Source organism: Ursus maritimus, unplaced genomic scaffold, assembly GCF_017311325.1.
Source record: "Ursus maritimus isolate PB19 unplaced genomic scaffold, ASM1731132v1 scaffold_16, whole genome shotgun sequence".
Classification (NCBI taxonomy): Eukaryota; Metazoa; Chordata; class Mammalia; order Carnivora; family Ursidae; genus Ursus; species Ursus maritimus.
The window spans coordinates 20721316-20735558 of NW_024424008.1; the positions used below are offsets into that span (position 1 = coordinate 20721316).

General features: G+C 42.4%; 1 protein-coding gene across 3 annotated transcripts in view; it reads left to right on the forward strand.

The window, feature by feature from the left end:
* Positions 1-14243, forward strand: part of RAB30 (RAB30, member RAS oncogene family) — a 75540-nt gene that overhangs the window by 36509 nt on the left and 24788 nt on the right. The window contains exons 2-3 of one of the 3 annotated variants that reach the window (XM_040630966.1): positions 10898-11022; positions 13025-13961. The exons of 1 other annotated variant lie outside the window; for it this stretch is intronic. The gene's annotated coding sequence lies outside the window, so the exon portion shown is untranslated. The remainder of the gene's footprint in view (positions 1-10897; positions 11023-13024; positions 13962-14243) is intronic. One more of the 3 variants, XM_008704371.2, reaches the window with a different exon arrangement.

Sequence of the window (14243 nt, forward strand, 5' to 3'; positions counted from 1 at the left end):
GCTTTTGCAACAAGTCAGTAGCATGAAAAAAATAATGTAACTTAAAAATTACAATCAGTGTAATGTATGAATATTTTTTTGGTTCAGATAGTTTATGTATTAGTTTGCTAAGGCAGCCATAACAAAATACCACATACTGGATAGATTAGACAACAGAAATTTATTTTAAATTTTTTAAATTAAAAATTTTTTTTTTTTAGGGACAGATTAGAGAGAGAGAGAGAGAGCATGAGCTGGGGAGAGGGCAGAAGGAGAGGGAGAGAGAGAATCTTAAGCAGGTTCCACGCTCAGCACATAGGCCGACTTAGGGCTCAATCTCATGATCCTGAGATCATGACCTGAGCTGAAGTCAAGAGTTGAACATTTAACCAACTGAACTGCCCAGGTGCCCCAGAAATTAATTTTCTCACTGTGCTGGAGGCTGGAAGTCCAAGATCAAGGTGCTGGCAGGTAAATTTTCCCTGAGGTCTCTCTCTTTGGCTTAGAGATGGTCGCCTTCTTCCTCCCTCTTCACATGGTTGTCCCTCTGTACACAAGTGGCCCCAGTGTCTCTCTTTGTCCTAATCTGTCTTCTTCTTATAAGGATATCAGTCATGTGGGATTAGGGACCACCCTGAAGGCCTCATTTTAACTTAGTTACTTCTTTAAAGGCCATATCTCCAACTATAGTCACATTCCGAGGTACTGTGGCTTAGGGCTTCAACATATAAATTTGGGGGTCGGGGAGGCACAATTCGCCCATAACAGTCTAATTATAAAAAATCATCTTTGAGGTGTTGGGGAAATTTTATTATGGACTGATATCAAGGGGTTACTGTTAATTTTTCTAGGTATGATAATAGTATTGTGATGTTAGAGAATGGGTGATATAGAGGTGGGTTCTGAAGTACATTGAAATGAAATGATATGATATAGAATTTGTTGTAAAACCTTTAAACAAAGAAAAAATAGTAAAAAGGGGGTAGATTAAGTGAAGAGTCCAAAATGTTCATATATTGAATTGGTGATGAGTATCATGGGCATACTTTTCAGTATGTTTGAAAATTTTATAATCATATATTTAAAATATTTAGATCAACAACACCAAAGAGGGCTTAATGGCAGTAGGGTTTTTGGTGATGACTGTCTTCAGTATGTCTGTCCCTGGAGCTCTACTTCTCCAGTCTGGCTGGTTTCTTCATGTGGTAGTTATTTGGGGGTCCTCCGCTGACTGTCTCTACTCAGTGATCTGTTTCTTGTATAATACCGCTTGATGAAGGATATCCTTCAGGAACTTCTTAGGTGAATGGAAAGTGAATTTCTGAGATTTTGTATATCTGAAAATATTTTTGTTCTGGTCTCACACTTGATACATTGTTTGGTTAGAAATCATTTTCCTTCAGAATTTTGAAGGTATTGCTTCATTGTCTTGTTTTTATTGATGCTGTTGAGAAGTTGGAAACGTTTTAATTTCTGATTCTTTGTGTATAGCCTGTTTGTTTAATTTTCTCCTTTCTGGCAGCTTATGTGATCTTTTCTTTGTGGTTTTCTGAAATTTCACAGAAATTTCACACTGTGTTTTGTGTGTGGGACCCTTTGAATCTGGCAACCTGCACAACTTAGTTCTTTGAAGTTTTTATCAAAGTATATTATAATTTTTCTTTTTTTCTGTTCTTTCTTGGGAATTTCTTTTATTTTTTAAAAGATCTATTTATCTTTGGAGAGAGAGTGCATGCACATGTGAAAGTAGGGGGTGGGACAAAGGGAGAGAATCTTCAAGCAGACTCCCCACTGAGCAGGGAGCCGAATGCAGGCAGGGCTCGTCTCATGACCTGAGCCAAACCAAGAGTTGCCACTTAACTGACTGAGCCACCCAGGTGCCCCCTTGGGGATTTCTTTTATTTTGGTATTGGACTTTCTGTGCTGGTCCTCTAGAATATTTTTAACTTCTACTGTTTTCCATATCTTTGTTTTGTGATTTTACTCTCCAGAAGATTTTCTCAACTTCATCTTTCAATCCTTGTATTGAGGTTTTTTTGTTTTTGTTTCTGTTTAGTTTTTGTTTTCAAATTTCTGCTAAGTTGTCAATTTCCAAGAGCTCTTTTTTTTTTTTTTTTTTTTTGGTCCTCTTGGTGTTTCCTTTATATAGCATCCTATTTTCATTTCATGGCTGTAATTTTATTTCATTTTTGTGAGAATATTAATGGTATTACCCTCCCACCCTGCTCCCTGCCTCATATACTATCTATTTCCTTCAAGCTGGTGTGTGTGTGTGTGTGTGTGTGTATGTGCGCGCGCGTGTGTGTGTGTGTATTGTGGTCTGTATCTTCATTAGAGCTTTCCCAAGATGTCTCTGAATGTCATCCTTGGCTGTGTGGTCTAATTAAGGGTGGGGATAGGGAGAGGGTGGGTTAAAAAACAAAAAACAAAAACAACTGTTAAGACCTTGACATGGTAAGTGAAGGAGGCCATTCACGAAAGACCACAGAGTATATGATTTCATTTATATGAAATTTCCAGAATAGGCAAATCTGTAAAGACAGAAAATAGATTAGTGGTTGCCTGGGGCTGGAGAGTGGGGGGGATATGGATGGAGTGACTGCTAATGTGTGATGCTTTCTTTGGGGTGATGAAAATGTTCTAAAATTGATCATGGTGGTAGTTGTAGAACTCTGTGACTATACTAAATACCATGGAATTGTACACTTTAAAAGAGTGAATTGAGTGAGTTATATCTTAATAAAGTTTAATATTATATCTTAATAAACCATCCCAGTGGTGATGGTTGTACAGCTCTGTGAATATACTAAAAGCCACTGAATTGTACACTTTAAAAGGCTGAATTGAGTATGTGAGTTATACCTTTATGAAGCTGTCAAGAAAACCCAAAAAAGCTGTCTTTTTTATGTTCCCCATTAACCATACTGGGTACTCCTGGACCAGAGCCACTCTTACTTTTTATTATGGAAAATTCCAAAGACTACAAAGTAGAGAGGATAGTGCATGGAATCCTTCTATCACCCAGGTTCTCTAGAGATCACTTAGTGGACATTTTTGTTTCATCCGTGTCCCCCCACCCCCTCTCCCCAGATTATTTTAAAACAAAAACTGGACATTTCTGTTTTATGCTCTCTAGCATCTAAGCCTCCAGAATTCTGTTGGTGAGGAGAAGGATCTAAGGGTTTAACTTCTTTTCAAGCAGCTTTCCCAGTTTTCTTCATTTTCACATCCTGCCCCACTGTTCCAGGAGCTTGCGATTACTGGCAGCCCTAGGCCTGGTGAGGGCTCTGTGGTTCTCATCAGCTGCACACTCAGCATTTCCTGCCTCTGGGTTAGGATTCAGATTTCTTGCATCTGCTGTCAGTTACTACTTGTTTGTCTGCTTCCCAAGCTTCCAACATTTAACACCATTATCTTTTCTTTCCCTGAACTTGAACGGTTTTGTTATTAAGACAAAAAGTCTTCACTGGATTTTTGTAGGGTTTCGGGAGTAACTGAAATTAGATGCAGCTGTTCAGTATGCTACTTTCTCAGGAAGATCAGCTGCTCCTTTTTCTCCCCCCAGTTTTGCTCTATCCTACCTGATTCTACTCAAACCTGGAATCCTATTTACAGATAGTTAGATGGATGGATGGATGGATAGATAGATAGATAGATAGATAGATAGATAGATAGATAGATAGATAGATAGATTTGCCAGGAAAGCTCCTTTCCAATCTTCTGAGAGCTAGGAGGAATCTTATTTTAACACGCCTCTCTTCCGACCTGAAGCCCAGGCAGAGTTAAGGAGCGCCTGCCTTTGTGCCTCGCTGGCATTTTGCACTCATTTCTTGTTACAGAATTGTTTGCTTGCACTTTGCTGCACTGCAGTTTGTTTACCTGCCTGTCTTCCTTGCTGGCCTGTGAGGCCGAACTTGGGAGCAGGACTCTGTCTTGTTTCTCTCTGTATCCTGAGCACCAGTGCCTCACTCCCAGTAAACATTTGTTAACTCACAGACTGCATAATTGAGCACTGCGCCTCCAGGGTGGGGACAGACAAGCATACAATGCCCCCTTACTACTCGCCCCTTGCAGCCAGTAGTGTTTGGTAAATATTAAGGAGGGAAACATGCCTAGACGGCTTGTTATGCAATGCCGTTTCCTTCGCTTTTAAGTCTGGTGTTTTTTTACCCAGTCAGCATGTTGGAGAGGGAGGGGGGCCATATATGAGTGTAAACATCCTACCATAGAAGGAATGGAGTCCGCAGAGATGCGTTCTTTCCCTCCCTCCCTGGAGAGAAAGGCTTGTGGTCTACACACTGCTTCACACTAAAAAGGAGTCAATTTGTTCTGTCTCAACAGCTACTTAGTTCTGCAAAGTCTCCCCTTGCTTTATCCTTTTGGACCAAGTGCCAGGAGAATTTTTTAAATTGCTGATTACATTGTTTAAAAAAATCTGATGTTAAAATATTATCTAAGAGAGGCCCTGTTCAAATGCAAACATACAACTTTAAAAGGGTAACAGTAACCTCTCTGTTTCTTCAAGTACCTTCCTCACAATGCTACATATAGCCTCCAGGGGGAAAGAAACAGAGAACTACTGGGCAGACAAATTTGGGATGCTGGATTCAACACACTTAAATAGGGTTCCATACTTCAGGACTTGTCAGAGCCTCCCTGCTGTGCAGTGTGAATCTCCTAGAGGGGCCTGCAGTAGGCTGTGGTTCCTCAATTTACCTTACTTTTTATCAGAGGAGCAGGAGCATTTTGGTGCTAGGTTTTGTGGAAAACACACATTTCTGGAAATAGCCCCTCAGCTCTCTGAGGTCCATTTGAAATGCCACTTCCTCTAAGGCTTTCCTGAATTTCCCCAGAGGTATATAACCTTTTTCTTCTTTGAATTATCTTGCCTTCATCTGTCTGTCTCCCTACCTCTTCGCTTATCCCCCAGTAGATCATAAATTCCCTGTGCATGTTGGGTCACTTCTGCATCTGGGACATTACCTTGCACAAAGATACTTAAGAAACGTATGCGGTCCTGCACTGGTGTCTTAGCTACGTCATCCTCGGAGTTCAGAGGACACTGTCACAGGTGCGAACTCAAGACAGCTCTGGACTTGGGACCCTCACTGATCACTGATATGGTTGGAGGAGAGGGCTCACAGCAAGGACACAGGGCCAGTGTAAGAGCCTGGTCCTAAAGGACAGACTAGGAAAGCAAAACCAGGAGATGCTGAGAATATAAATCAAAAGTACTGATGGCTGGTTATATGCCAGACACCTGTGGTCAACTTTGGATATTTAAACTTAATTCCATCCCTTCAAGTAAGTGATATTCTTCCTATTTCATAGATGAAGAAATGGACATCAGAATGATGAAGTAGAAGTAAGTACTGGGGCGCCTGGGTGGCTCAGCCAGTTAGCGTCTGCCTTCGGGTCAGGTCATGATCTCATAGTCTTAGGATCAAGACCCATGTCTGGCTCCTGCTTAGCAGGGAGTCTGCTTCTCCATCTCCCTCTGCCCCTCCCCCGTGCTCGTGCATGTTCTCTCTCTCAAATAAATAAATACAATCTTAAAAAGAAGAAGAAGAAGAAGAAGAAGAAGAAGAAGAAGAAGAAGAAGGAGAAGAAGAAGAAGAAAGTACCTATATGCACCAGGCACTGTGCTACTGGGGATACAAAGATGAATAAAATTCAGTCTTTTCCTTTCAGGAGCCCTTGTTTTACGGAGTAGATAGTCCTGTAAATAAATAAGCAATGAGGTGAGTGCAGTGATGAAGCTACGGTTGGGGTAATATGGGAGAACCTACCTGAGCAAGGTGGAATTAGGGTGCGGGAACTGAAGGGACCAAAAGACAAAGCATGTGGTGAGAGATAGCTTGATGACTTCATTGTCACCAGCATAGGAAATGTGAGGTAGGCTAGGAGTGAGGAGAAGCTGACAGGATATTGTGAACAGGTTGAAGCATTTCAGACCTGGTTTTAAAAGCCATGGGTTTGTAGAGTTTTTAGCCAAAGAGCAAACTGTCCAGCATGTTTTAGATACATACCCTGGTGGTGGGAGGAGGTCATATTATTCCCATTTTCTAGGTAGGGGAGCTGAGTTTCGGAAAGTGACTTGCCCAAGATTACTTAGCATGTTAGAGTTGGAGCAGAGCCACAGTCTCAAGCCAGATGCACCTTGATCTTTGTTCAACTAAACTACCTCTCAGAGTAACAATGGCCAGCAACTGTACTGAATTTCTGACTGAAAAGTACTCTTACTGTCACTCTGATACTTGAATCAGAGAATAGTTTTAAGACTTCATATGATCAAGAGCCAAATTTATGTGGTACTAATTCTTAGTGCTATAAAAGTTCAGAGAAGGAGAGATCAGGGAGCAATTCATGGGGGAGATGGCATCTATATTGCCCTGAAAGAAGAGGTAAACTAGACCAGGTGATGTGGAGCCAGGTGTGAGAAAAGCAAAACAGAGAGGCAAAACATCTGGGAAACAGATGACAAGAGGCCACTTCTTGGCATCATCACAGTCATTCGCTTGCTGAGATAGCTGCGTAAAGAAGAGAGAAACAAATGACATTGTACCTCAATTCCCATCTTTGCTTTTGCTGAATGTAAACACACAACTGGCATTAAAAACATATTTTTACTTCCTTATTACAGTCACTAGAGAGTTTATTCAACAGTGTGCCTTTATACTGCACTGTGATTTATCTCAGTGTCCCTGTCCTTTCCTCAAACCCACTCTGAATATATAAGGGAAACAACGGAAAGTCGTACAGCTAATAGAACCACAACCAGGTGTGCAAATAGAAATGACATTTGCCGGTCTGTGGGATGAACAGAGCTTGCTTATATAGAACGGGGTGTATGTTTGTGTTGGTGCTCCAAACTCCTCTTAAGATTCCTTCTAACTCTGTTCTGATTATCTTCAGAGCCTGGAATTGGGATCTTTTGTAAATGCTATTGTATTATATTACAGTCAATGGTGTGGCAAAAAAAAAGGATGCACTTAAGAGTCAAAACAGATCTGGGGGTGCCTGGGTGGCTCAGTCGTTAAGCGTCTGCCTTTGGCTCAGAGCGTGATCCTGGTGTTCTGGGATCAAGCCCCACATCAGGCTCCACCTCTGGAAGCCTGCTTCTTCCTTTCCCATTCCCCGTGCTTGTGTTCCCTCTCTCGCTGGCTGTCTCTATCTCTGTCAAAGAAATAAATAAAATCTTTAAAAAAAAACAACAACAAAAAACACAGATCTGGATTAGTATCCCAGCTCCACAGACTACCAATTCTTTTACCCTGGGTACATTATTAGTTTTGTTAAGATTAAGTCTTGTAGATTTTTGATCTTGTAATTATGCCCCTTCTCTCTGCCATCATCAGATTTACCCTCATCACTGGATAATTCTTAGTGGCAAATAAACATGCCCCTGTATTTCTTATTTGAAAATAGACAACCCCTCCCCCACCATCTGAAAACCCAAAATGTTCTAATTTGTCCCTTAACTATTCCAAAATAAATTTGTTAATTAGTTTATACCTCTGTTGACATTATATCCCCCCTCTAGCTGTCTTCAAGTTCCTTTTCTCAGTAAAACATACAGGTTGTCCCTAGTTTGGGCTTTGACGCCTTTCCCTCGCTCTAATCTCTTCCCATTGTTCCACCAGGACTATTCTTGTCAATGTTAATCAATGAATGACCTTCATGTGACCAGGTCGAAGGCCATTGCTTTCTTTTAATCTTACTCCTTTTCTCAGCAGCATTTGACAAAGTTGATCGCTGTTTTCTTGGACACTCTGCTTTCCTGGGTCAGTTCCTACCTCTCTTGGATCTCCTCCTTCTCTTCTCCCCCTCTACATGGTGATGTGCTCCATGTTCTGAAATGGCCCCCTTCTCTTCTCTGAGATACAGATATCCTAGTCTAATGCAATGACTTTCAACAGCATCCATTTGCTAATGACCTTCAAATATGTATCTTTATCCTCAACCATTCTCTGGAACTCCAGGCTTATGTCCAGTTAGATGCCTAAGAGGCACTGCACATTTCATATGGCTGTAAGAGAACTCTTGACTTTGTCTCCACCCAAAACATGTTGTTCTTCAATCTTCCCCACTTCAGTAAGTGGTGCTAATATCCCCCCAAGTGCTCAAGCCAAAATATCCAGGCATTGCTTTTGATTTGTTTCTTTCTTCCCTAACATTATCCATTCCTTCAGTGAGTTCTGTTTTCTGTCTTCAGAAACATTCCCAAATGTATCCTTTCCCACCATCCCCACCACCTGCGCCCTAGTCCAAGCCATATCATCCGTGACCTAGACCACTTGCAATGATCTCCTAACTAGACTTCTTGCTTCTACCCGTAGCCATACCATAATACCCTCCATTACAGAGACCACAGAAATCGTTAACACTGTTTTTCAGTTTGTGCTACACTCCCTCCCCTGCCATCTGCCCCCCACAGGTGGCCTCCCATTATACTCAGAATGAAATCCACACTCCTTACCCTGGCGGACCAAGGTCTCTGTGACCTGCCCCGTGTCACTCACTCAGCCTGCTTCTCACTGACAGTGCATCAGCCTCACTGTGCTGGCTTGGGTTCCTTGAACTTGCCAAAGCCTATTCTCATTTTAGGGCCTTTGCCCTAGTTCTTTTTTCAGCGTGAAATACTCTTCTTCCAATCTGCATGTGCTTGATCTTTCTTGTGCAAATCTCATCTTAAATATAGCCACCTCAGAGAGACCTTCTCTGACATCCCACTCTGTCTAGTCACTCTGTTCCCTTCCTATTTTTACTAGTTCTCTACAAGTGAGAACTTGGCGCTATCTGATATTTTTCTTGTTCATTAATGTATATGTTCATTTCCCCATTCATTCATTGCTCTGTTTGTTGCCCAGCTGGAATGTATACTCTCTGAAGTGTGGGAACTTTTTTTTTTTAAAGATTTTATTTATTTATTCGACAGGATAGAGACAGCCAGCTAGAGAGGGAACACAAGCAGGGGGAGTGGGAGAGGAAGAAGCAGGCTCATAGCGGAGGGGCCTGATGTGGGGCTCGATTCCATAACGCCGGGATCACGCCCTGAGCCGAAGGCAGACGCTTGACCGCTGTGCCACCCAGGCGCCCCCCCGGGAAGTTTTTCTATTTGTTTATTGCTGTATGCTCTGCTCCTAGATCAGTAGTTGCTCACAGTAGATGCTCACTTAGAAATATGTGGGTTGGGGGAATATGTTTTTCTCATCTGTAGAATGGAGAGGCTAATACTTATGTCTCAGAGTTGTTTAGGACTTACACTATCAAACCTGAAAATGCACTTGAAGTGAATAGTTCTGCATCCAGCATATTTAATAAATAGAAAATATATTATTTTTTAAGTATCTGCCTTATCATAGACACCCAACAAAGATTAATCCTCTTTCTTTCTTACAGTCTGGGTCTCCTGTAGTATTTTATATTGAGGTAGCCTGCATTCTCAGCGAGGTGAAAGGTACTCCCCAATCAGCTATGACACTACATTTTTCTGAAGAAACAGTTTAAAAAGTACTATTCAATGAATAGTCAGCATCAGCTAGTTTAGAACCATTATTAATGTCACTTCTGTCTCCATCCCCTAATATACACAGACACTGCATTGTAACAAGGTTTGGCTTTCTCCTGGGAAATTATAATTTTCTTCTCTTTGGTTATATGATCTTTTCCAATTAACTGTCCTTAGAGTCGAAGTGTTTTGGGATTTGATTTCTAAATCCTGGTGTTTAGGTTCTGTGAAAAGTATTGCCAGCTTTGTGTGTTCTGATCAATATTTCTTTTGCATTTATTTAATAAATATTTAGGGTTGACTAAGTGCCAGACAATGGAGTTACAGTTAAGAATTCATAGGGGCCTCTGTGTTGAAGGTCTAGTAGGGGAAGTAGGATACATGAATCAATGAGGAAAATAAAGTGTCTTTGAAGAGAGTCTTAATAGAACATAGCGGAGGCACAAAGAAGGGAGTGGCTAATCCACTTAGAGGGGGAAGGAAGGTTTCAGAGATCTGTGGTTGCTCACCAGCCAACAAGGAGAGAATGGCCATGTGAGTAAAGGTGTGGAGGAATGAACCTGCCTTGGGGTCTGCACTCTGGGACCCTGGCCTGTCTGCATGATCACAGTGGCAGTGGTAACTCAAAGGTCACGAGAAACAAAGCTAGAGAGATGGGGGCAGAGTGTGAGTCCTGGATGGCTGTGTATGTGCTGCTAGAGAATTTGAACTTTCTCCAACAATAGCAGGAATAGGAACAGCAGGTAACTCTTACTGAGTGCTTCCTATATGCCAGACTCTTTCTTTGTTCTTTATTGATTCCTTTAATCTGCACCACGACCCTATGAGGTAAGTACTGTTATTATCCCTGTTGACAAATAAAGAAACACAGGCACCAAGAGGATAGGGAACTTGCCCAAGGCCATTCAATTCATAAAGGGCAGAGGCAGGACTCAGTCAGGCAGTTCGGCTCCAAAGTTTGCCCTCTTCACCCGGGGACTGGACTTCCTCTCACGGCTTTGTGTGGGCAGCCCGGAGCCCCTGAGGAGATTTCAGTGTGGGAATGACATGGTCAGATTAGTTCTGTGGAAAGGTTACAGTGGAGTTGCATTGCCTCTTGGACCTGGGTTAGTTTCTAAGAGCCTCTAAGGCAAAAAATGCAGTTACCTTTGTCCTTGAAGTGAGGCGTATTTGAGTGAGGCTTGCTGTGCGAGCGGTAGCATCTCATGTCTCTCTCAGCTCAAGGCAGCAGCTTTTCCCCTAGCCTTGGAACAGAGGGCAGTCTTTGGTAGATGCATGTACGAGATGAATAGTCGGTTTGTGTGGAGGGGCCCTGTTGTTCGAAAAGCACAAAAGCGTCACACTCCTGCAGAAACTGAGCCCCTCCATAGCGACAGCCGACTCAGCCTCCCCTCTCCCTCTTTCCAGGGCCCACACTCACTCAGCGGGCAGCAGAGCTCATGCGCTGCTTGGTGATTTTTCCCTGTCTCTGTGTCTCTTCGTGGAAGGAGTCCACGTGGCCTGGATGTGGAACAGGGGCAGCTGCTGCCAAGGTAGGAGAGGTTGGCCCCAGGGAAGGTCAGGACAGATGGGCAGGAGAGTAAGGATGTGAGAGATATAAAGGAGGTTTAATATTCTGGACCTAATGGCCAACTGGATTTGTTCCCTTCACACTTTTTTTCTGATGTGAAAACTTGGTACGCTGTTGTATTTTTTTTTGTTTTCAAAGTCTGGTCAAATTGCTTCCAGTTTCCAACAATGTCAGCTTTGGTAGCACAGTATTCTCCCTGCTCCTGACTTATGGCTACTGAAATAGGCCTGGGAGTCTCTGCAAGTGTTGAGGAACTTTGATCAATCCATCTGTTGTGACAACAGCGCAACATGCCCCGTTTTTGTTTACAAATAGGCACTGTGTTAGGTACATTCTCCTGATAGCGCTTGAGAAAACCCACTACTGTGTTCTCTTGATGGTCTAACGGGAAGTTCACTGATTTTTTTAAAAAAACTGAAATGATTTTGTAACTGCTTTAAAAACACTGACATGATCACAGTGATAAAAACCAAACCGAACCACCCAGTGCATAGGAAAAAGAGACAGGGAGGAACACATCAACATGCGGACAGTAATTGTGTTCCTTGTGGTAATTTATTTTCCCCTTTTCTGTGTTTCCTATATTTTAAAAAATGTGCCTGTGGTACACGCAAAATGTCAAAAACTTGTAAAAAAAAAAAGAACCAAAAAAGGACAAAACTTAAAAAATAAAAAAGCTCCCTGTAGTCCCATAATTCTAACATAACCCATTCTTCCTTTTGAAATGTCCTTGTTCACATACATGCTGATTCTTCATAGCTGCAGTTTTGTATATTTTTATTTTATAGCCTGTTGTCAACATTATTTCATATTTCCACATAGTTTTCATAATTGGCATTTCTAATGGCTGCCCTGCATTCCATGGTGTTGATGTTCCATACTGAACGATCCCTTGTTGGACATTTGGAGCGTTTCCAGTTCTTTTAGATAAGACGTAATGAACATTTTTGTTCATTTAGCATTTTGAGTTTGTTCAATTCTTTCCTTAAAGTGAATTCGCAGCGGTGAGCTCACTGCACAAAAGGTTTGAACTCTGTTATGGCTTTTGCTTTGTACCCAGTAAGAGCCTGTTTCCTAGAAGAGCAAATTGAATGTGGATGGTCACTAGCTGTGTGCATGTGTGTCTGCCCCATGTTTCCCTCACTGGTATTAAGCCTCAATGATATTTTAATAAGGTGTATTGTCTCTAAATGTCATGTTTATTCAAGAAAATTTAGAAAAGATATAAATTATATAAAGAAGAACATAAACTATCCATAATCCCACTACTCAGAGGTAAGGTAAGCATTTAAAAAATGTATTTCCTTCCAAGTATGTATTTCATAATGTTACATCATGTGGCTCAAAGGAAAACCAAAACAAAAATATAACCCTCTTCTCTGTTGTATAGAGGTTTTACTCCTCTCTCTGTTCTTGGGGCAATTCTAAGTAATGCTGGAATGAACTTTCCTGTGAATAAACCTTTGTACACATCTTGGCATCATTCCTTAGGAAAATTCCCAGAAGCAGAATTGTTGGATGAAAGAGTACGGACATTGTTAAGGCTTTTGATGAATATTGAAAACTTGCTGTTGAGGAACGTTATGCCATTTGATATACTTCACCTGTTTAGAAGTCCATGGTAGCCTGGCTGGGTGACAGCAGAGCTTTGGGCTGGGCCTGATCCAGCTTGGTGCCGGAGGGACAAAGGTGGTGCCAAGGAGGAATTCAAGCTACATTTCTGACTGAACATCTGCAGGCCTCGGTGACAGATGGCTTATGGCATGCTGTGTGTGTGTGTGTGTGTGCTTGTGTGTGTGTGTGTGTGTGTTGGGGGCCATGTTGAGGAAGAGTTTCATACAGGAATTTGCCAGGATGCAGGTAAGATAATTTATAGGGAAGTACTTAGCAAACCTGAGGTGCTCTATAGCTGTAAAAGCTTACTGATAGTAATAGTAACTAAGAAATCTGCTCTTGCCCCACAGGGCTGTTTCAAGGATGGAATGGCTGGTGTGTGTAAAATACATAGGCCCTACACAAGTAGTCATTCTCTTGAATGACACAGGAACTGGGACAAACTTGAGACGAATCTTGGGAGAATTCCTGTATTTTATTCTCGTCCATATGAGTCCCAGGCCATGTGGACACTTGCTTCCCTTTCACTTTTTCTCATGCTTCCAGTGAGGAGGGAATCTGTTTCAACAGCTGAAGGAAGGGTCCAGCCTGGAGTGACAGTCTTCTGGCAGGGAAGGAGACACCTCTGTCCTCGAAGGGCTGTGGGTCCCTAAGACTAGGGAAGTGCTTGATCCCACTTGTGGGCTGCAGCCCTGCCCCCTGGCTGCCCGGCAAGGCTGCTTTGTGTGCTCGGCCTGGGGGAGGAGACTGAAGATGCTGATAAGGAGGCCCTTCCGGTCCAGCCAAACAGGCGCAGGAAAGCTTCTGCAGAGGAGAGATTAGACGCAGTCCCCAGCTTAGAGAACACAATGGGACGGACATTGGAATGAACCTCCGGAGCACTTTGAGGGCGATGTTGTTTATTGTTGGAGAAGGACAGCGGAGGGAGCCCGGCCTGCTTGCGCAGAAGACGGAAACAGCAAGTTGGGTCTGGAAAGACCTTTTTTAGAGCAGTTCCACAAACATGTTTTGCATACAGAAGCTCCCCATCTTGGAAAGGCATTAATGAGCGGGAAAAGTATCTTTCTTTTCCCCCAGGAAACAAGGTGCCCGTATTTCCTGGCGCATCCAAGACTCTTTGGCAAGAACCTGCACCCGAGGGCTGTGGTGCAAACAAGCTAGTTCTGCCTGGGGCGCTAACCAAATGGGGGCCCAGGTGTCTTCGGCGCAGTGGCCCTCTCTCCTCCTCTCACCTCTGCGGAAGATCAGACCTGTGCTCAGGGCAGGGACGCTGTCTCACTAGGGAAGGTGAAAGAGCACTATTACTCCAACAAGAGAATTCCGACGTTGGCTGTGGGGAGTGCCAATGAAATGCTGCTTCATGGGTTAACTTTCATTTTCCTTTCTTGCCTGGTATCCCAAATCTATTGTGTGTTTCTGGGAAATAGGAAGATATAAAAGGTGATATATACAAAGAATAAAATAAAATGTTTTATTGTCTTGCTTTTTGAAAATTATATTGTAGAGATCTCAGGCCTACTTTATTTTTTATTTTTATTTTTTTACATGTCTGAAAAAATATTCCCAAGG